Below are 6913 nucleotides of genomic sequence, written 5' to 3' on the forward strand. Positions count from 1 at the left end.
GATACTTCATTGTAGTTTTGATTTGCATTTCTAATAATCATCAGTGATATTGAGCATCTTTTCATTTGCTTTTTTGGCCATCTCTCTGTCTTCTTTGGCAAAATGTCTGTTTAGATCTTCTGACCATTTTTTAAATTTTTTTTTTATGTAAAGCTGTATGAGCTGTTTGTATATTTTGTAGATAAATCCCTTTTTGGTCACTTAATTTGCAAAGATTTCTCTGATTCTGTGTGGGTTGTTTTTTCACTTTTTTAATGGTTTCCTTTGCTCTGCACAAGCTTTTATGTTTAATTAAATCCCATTGGTTTATTTTTGTTTTTATTTTTACTACTCTAGAAGTAGATTAAAAAAAGATATTGCTGCAATTTATGTCAAAGAGTGTTCTGCCTGTGTTTTCTTCTAGGAGTTTTTTTTTTTTTTTTTGTCTTTTGTCTTTGTTGTTGTTGTTGTTGTTGTTGTTGCTATTTCTTGGGCCACTCCCGCGGCATATGGAGGTTCTCAGGCTAGGGGTCGAATCGGAGCTATAGCCACCGGCCTATGCCAGAGCCACAGCAACACGGGATCCGAGCCGCGTCTGCAACCTACACCACAGCTCACGGCAACGCCAGATTGTCAACCCACAGAGCAAGGGCAGGGACCAGACCCTCAACCTCATGGTTCCTAGTCAGATTCGTTAACCACTGCGCCACGACGGGAACTCCTCTTCTAGGAGTTTTATAGTATCCAGTCTTACATTTAGGTCTTCAATCCATTTTGAGTTTATTTTTTTGTCTTGTATAAAAAGAGTGTTCTTTTTTTAAATTTTTCTAATTTTTTCCCCATTATACTTGATTTACTGTGTTCTGTCAATTTCTACTGTACAGCAAAGTGACCCAGTCATACATATAAGTAAGAGAGTGTTCTAATTTTATTCTTTTACATGTAGATGTCCAGTTTTCCCAGCACCACTTATTGAAGAGACTCTTTTCTCCATTGTATATTCTTGTCTCCTTTGTCATAGATTAATTGACCATAGGTGTATGGATTTATTTCTGATTTTCTATCCTGTTCCACTGATCTGTGTCTGTTTTTGTGCCAGTACCATACTGCTTTGAAGATTGTAGCTTTGTACTATAGTCCAAGGTCAAGGAGCCAGATTCCTGTCCTCCAGCTCTGTTTCTTCTTTCTCAAGATTGCTTCAGCTATTTGAGGTCTTTTGTGTTTCCATACAAATTAAATTTTTTTTTGTTCTAGTTCTGTGAAAAATGCCATTGGTAATTTAATAGGGATTGCACTGACTCTATAGGTTGCCTTGGGTAAAATAGTCTTTTTGGTGATAGTGATTCTCCCAATCCAAGATCATGGTATATCTTTCCATTTCTGTCGTCTTTGATTTCTTTCAACAGGGTCTTATAGTTTTCAGTATTTTGCTTCCTTAGGTAGGTTTATTCCTAGGTAATTTATTCTTTTTGATGTGATGGTAAATGGGATTGTTTCCTTAATTTCCCCTTCTGACCTTTCATTGCTAGTGTATAGGAATGCAAGAGATTTCCATGCATTAATTTTGTATCCTGCAACTTTACCAAAATCATTGATGAACTCTAATAATTTTCTGGCAGCTTCTTTAGGGTTTTCTATGTATAGTATCATGTCATCTGCAAACAATGACAATTTTACTTCTTCTTTTACAATTTGAATTCCTTTTATTTCTTCTTTTCTGATTTCCATGGGTAGGACTTGCAAAACTATGTTGACTAAAAGTGGCAAGAGAGGACATCCTTGTTTTGTTCCTGATCTTAGAAGGAATCCTTTCAGATTTTCACCACAGAGAATGATGTTAGCTATGGGTTTGTCATACATGGCCTTTATTTTGTTGAGGTAGTTTCCTTTTATGCCCACTTTCTAGAGGGTTTTTATCATAAATGGATGCTGATTTTTTTTTCACTTAAAAATTTTTTTTCTTTTTAGGGCCGCACCCGCGGCATATGGAGGTTCCCAGTCTAGGGGTCAAATGAGTCGGAGCTACATATGCTGGTCTATGCCACAGCCACAGCCACAGCCACGCAGGATCCGAGCTGCATCTGTGACCAACACCACAGCTCAGGGCAATACTAGATCCTTAACCCACTGAGCGAGGCCAGAGATTGAACCCGCCTCCTTGTGGATCCTAGTTGGGTTTGTTAACTGCTGAGCCATGAAGGGAACTCCAAAAAAATACTTTATTATAGCTAATTTACAATGTTCTGTCAATTTATGCTATACAGCCAAGTTACATAGTTATACATATATACATTCTTTTTTTCATATTATCTTCCATTATGTTCCATCATAAGTGATTAAATATAGTTCCCTGTGCTATATAGCAGGATCTCATTGCTTATCTACTTCAAATGCAATATTTTGCATCTATTAACCCCAAACCCCAAGTCCATCCCTCTCCCTCCCCCTTGGCAACCACAAGTCTGTTCTCCATGTCCATGAGTTTGCTTCTTCTCTGTAGATAGCTTCATTTTGTGCCGTATGTTAGATTCCAGATTTAAGTGTTATCATATTGTATTTGTTTTTCTCTTTGACTTATTTCACTTAATGTGAGAGTCTCTAGTTCCATCCACATTGCTGTAAATAACATTATTTTGTTCTTTTTTATGGCTGGGTAGTATTCCATAGTGTATATATACCACATCTTAATCCATTCATCTGTCATTGGACATTTAGATTGTTTCCATATCTTGGCTATTGTGAATAGTGCTGCAGTGAACATAGGGATGTAGGTATCTTTTTCAATGAAAGTTTTGTCCAGATATATGCACAGGAGTAGAATTGCTGGGTCATATGGTAGTTCTATATTCAGTTTTCTGAGGTTCCTCCGTACTGTTTTCCATCGTGGTTGTACCAATTTACATTCCTGCCAGCAGTGTAGGAGGGTTCCCTTTTCTCCACACCTTCTCCAGCATTTGTTATTTGTAGACTTACTAATGATGGCCATTCTGACTGGTGTGAAGTGGTACCTCATTGTAGTTTTGATCTGCATTTCTCTGATAATTAGTGATGAACATTTTTTCATGTGCCTGTTGGCCGTCTGTATGTCTTCTTTGGAGAAATGTCTATTCAGGTCTTCTGCCCATTTTTCCATTGGGTTTTTGTTTTATTGCTATTGAGTTGTATGAGTTGTTTGTATGTCTTGGATATTAGGCCCTTGTCAGTTGCTTTGAAACTATTTTCTCCCGTCCTGTAGGTTGTATTTTTGTTTTATATAAATGGTTTCCTTTGCTGTGGAAAAGCTTTTAAGTTTGATTAGATCCCATTGGTTTATTTTTATTTTTATTTCTATTGCTTTGGGAGACTGACCTAAGAAAACATTTGTATTGTTGATGTCAGAGAATGTTTTTCCTGTGTTCTCTTCTAGGAGTTTTATGGTGCCTTGTCTTACATTTAAGCCTTTAAGACATTTTGAGTTTATTTTTGTGCATGATGTGAGAGTGTGTTCTAGTTTCATTGATTTACATACAGCTGTCCAGTTTCCCCAGCACAACTTGCTGAAGAGACTTTTTCCCATTTTACTTTTTTTTTTTCCTTTTAGGGTTGCACCTACAGCATATGGAGGTTCACAGGCTAGGGGTCGAATCAGAGCTGCAGCTCCTGGTGTACACCACAGACACAGCCACGATAGATCTGAGTCATGTCTGTGACCTACGCCATAGCTCAGGGCAATGCCAGATCCTTAACCCATTGAGCAAGGCCAGGGATCGAACCTGCAACCTCATGGTTACTAGTCGGATTCATTTCCACTGCACCATAATGGGAACTCCTCGTTTTCCCATTTTATATTCTTTTCTCCTTTGTCAAAGATTAATTGACCATAGGGTGGGTGCTGAATTTTGCCGAAAGCTTTTTCAGCATCTATTGAGATGACCATAGGGTTTTTCATTCTTCAGTTTGTTGATGTGATGTATAACATTGGTTGATTTGCATGTATTGAAAAATCCTTACATCCCTGGGATAAATCCCACTTGATCATGGTGTATGATCTTTTAAGGTATTGCTGTATTCGGTTTGCTAACATTTTGTTGAGGGTTTTTGCATCTGCGTTCTTCAATGATATTTGCCTGTAGTTTTCTGCTGGGGGAACGAGAACAGCCAGGCTAAGACAGCGCACCTGGCTCGGCACACCTGCCCAGCCAAGGACATGAATGCCAATCAATTGCACTAGACAAGCAGCTCCAGAGGGCAGGCTTTTGTGCGTTTTGTTCATTGGTATGTCTTCAGCTGTAAAACAGAGCCTGGCACAGAGCAGGTGCTCAGTCCCTATTTGTCAAATGAATGAATAAATGTGAACTAATCAAAGGGGTTAATATATTAAAAATAATGACCCTCCTAAGCTTGTGCCTTTTCTCCTCTTACTTGTGAGAAATAGGAGGGCTTTCCTGGTGTGGGTTCCCCCAACACACACACACTTTGAGGGCTCCCAGCCACACCCTAGTCCCACGGCCCTCTCCCTTCCCTGTCACCTGCCTACCCTATTGCACTAGCCAGCCTCCCTCCCTGCAAGGCTCCTTTCCATTCAACACCCACTTTTTCCAGAGCCCAACTCAAATGCCACCACTTCTGTGATTTCTTACAGCCCGTCCCTGTACCACTTTGTTCCACCAACTATCTAATGCCTAATAGTGTTAAATCGTGAGTACATCTCTCTCTTTTGCACCAGACCGTGGGCTGCTGGAAAGAGGGGAGCTGTGCACACAGCCTGCATCATCAGAGGGCTCGCAGTGAAGGAGAGCCGAGAGCAAGCAGGAGAAATGGGAGGGGAGGAGCTAGAAAGGGCCCCAACTGGAGCGACACAACCAAAGCTCCTATCACAGAATCCAGGGCTGAAAACTTTTGGTCGGTGAATTTTTTTTTTGTTGTTTGTTTTGTTTTTTTGTCTTTTTAGGTCCACACCTATGGAGTTTCCCAGGCTAGGGGTCAAATCGGAGTTGTAGCCACCAGCCTACGCCACAGCCACAGCCACACGGGATCTAAGCCATGTCTGCGACCTACCCCACAGCTCACGGCAACGGTGGATCCTTAACCCACTGAGTGAGGCCAGGGATCGAACCTGTGTCCTCATGGATACTATTTGGGTTGGTTAACTGCTGAGCCATGACGGGAACTCCCCAGCCGGTGAATTTTTCATGAATTTAAAAAGAAAAATCCAATTAACTCAGTTCTGTAAGTAAAAACCATGAAAGGTTACACTGGGATACAAAACATCAGGAAGACCAAAATTTCTTTAATAATGAAATAATTTATTATTTGTTAACAGTTGAACAATACAAGAAGTTTACATATACACAGCAAAGGTTCTCTAAAACGCAGAGTAGTTCTAAAAATGCATGTACCAACTATAGTAAAAAGCACCATTCTCTATGTCTTGACACAGGCTTTACATTGGCAACATATTTACACAAAGAAACATCTGGAGACAGAATTTCATACTCCCTTCTCTGCTGCTCCCCTGTTTAGGCTGTGTTTACCATTAGGAAGATGGCCCCCAACACTGATGGCTAACAGCAACACTCCCAGAGCACCGATTCTAAGGACAAGGGGTCAAGGCAAGCTTGGTTCTCTGGTAAAAGCTAAAATGAAAAAAGCCCTCTCAATCCTCTGCACTCGCTCCCCCCAGATTGAATCAGAAATCAAAACTTAAAATCTGGAGAACTCTCAGCAGCGAGTGCTTTCCTAATTCTCATTTTATGATTTTGAGAAGACACTCAATTTCTTCAGCCGTTCAATAGCTGACTCTAGCAGTGCCAGGCAATTATTTCTTCTTTCAGAAGAACATAGGGTAAGAAAATCATCCAGGTAATAAGTGTTAATGAAAAAGTCATGATAAATCACATATTGCACCCCGCCCCCATCCCCACCTATCTTTGAGAACAAAACTTCCCACAATCTACAGACATCTGATCATGTAGAATGAGAAAAACCACCTCATCTGCAAGAGTCTTTGGGTCGTCTTCTCTCAGGAAGGATTTTTTTTAAATCAGGAGTAGCCAGCTACCTAGACATACTTCATCCAAGAGTTAGACATAGAAAAATAATAGACAGACATGCAGAAAATTGCTGTACAGCTTTTGACTTTCTGGCATTCAACACACAAGGCAGGTAAAAGGGGACAACAAAGAAACTAGGGGAAACAAAGGAGTGAGTTTGGGGGAATAAATGGGTTATAAAACACAATGAAAGTGGTATTCTCGCCATTTAGTATGATAGAAAAGCCCAAATTGGGTATCTGCGTATACTTTTCAAAAATAAGTTTTTTCTTTAAAGGATGGGGGAGAGGCAAGAAGAAAGCCCACAACATCCATTATCAAGCCCCAAGATATTGCTTGGCAGTTATTTTGAGCATCACAATCCTTCCTAGTTTACACTTTTTTTTGTTCATGCTCCAGGATTTGTTTTTGGCCACTTCAGGGACAGAGAAGAGAAGCTCAGAGGAAACCCAGGTAAGGACGTTTTGTTTCTTTTGAAAAAAGTAGAGGTTAAAGGAGAATGCCCACCTTAAAAACAAAACAAACCCCCCAAAAACCCCAAACTACTCAAGCGGCCAATTGCAGGGTCAGGGCCTTCTTAGTGCTCATTTCTGAATCAACACTGAAATTATTTTAGTTTTGGGTTGGCAGGAAGAAAAATCTAGGTCCTGTTCAAAAAGGCTGATGCTCTTGGATTCACTAGCATGAGATCTGTGACTAGAAAAAGGAGCCGAGGTCACTATCAGCACCTTGAATTCCAGATGTCTGCTTAGCAAAAGGAAACGAAAATATCCTGGGTGCTTGCCCACCATTCTAAGCCAACGGGCATGGAAAGCTAGGTTTTCTGGGATGTTAACAAAAGCACGCATATATTTGCTCGCTGCCTGAAATTAAGCTGCACTGCATACTCTTATTTTCCCCAT

The 6913-nt window shown here is 40.2% G+C and overlaps 1 long non-coding RNA gene across 2 annotated transcripts in view; it reads left to right on the forward strand.

The window, feature by feature from the left end:
- Positions 1-6913, forward strand: part of LOC125127978 (uncharacterized) — a 58696-nt gene that overhangs the window by 33174 nt on the left and 18609 nt on the right. For both annotated transcript variants that reach the window (XR_007135099.1, XR_007135098.1), the window contains exon 3: positions 6411-6464. This is a non-coding gene — a long non-coding RNA (uncharacterized LOC125127978). The remainder of the gene's footprint in view (positions 1-6410; positions 6465-6913) is intronic.

This window comes from Phacochoerus africanus, chromosome 5 (assembly GCF_016906955.1).
Source record: "Phacochoerus africanus isolate WHEZ1 chromosome 5, ROS_Pafr_v1, whole genome shotgun sequence".
NCBI classification, from domain to species: Eukaryota; Metazoa; Chordata; class Mammalia; order Artiodactyla; family Suidae; genus Phacochoerus; species Phacochoerus africanus.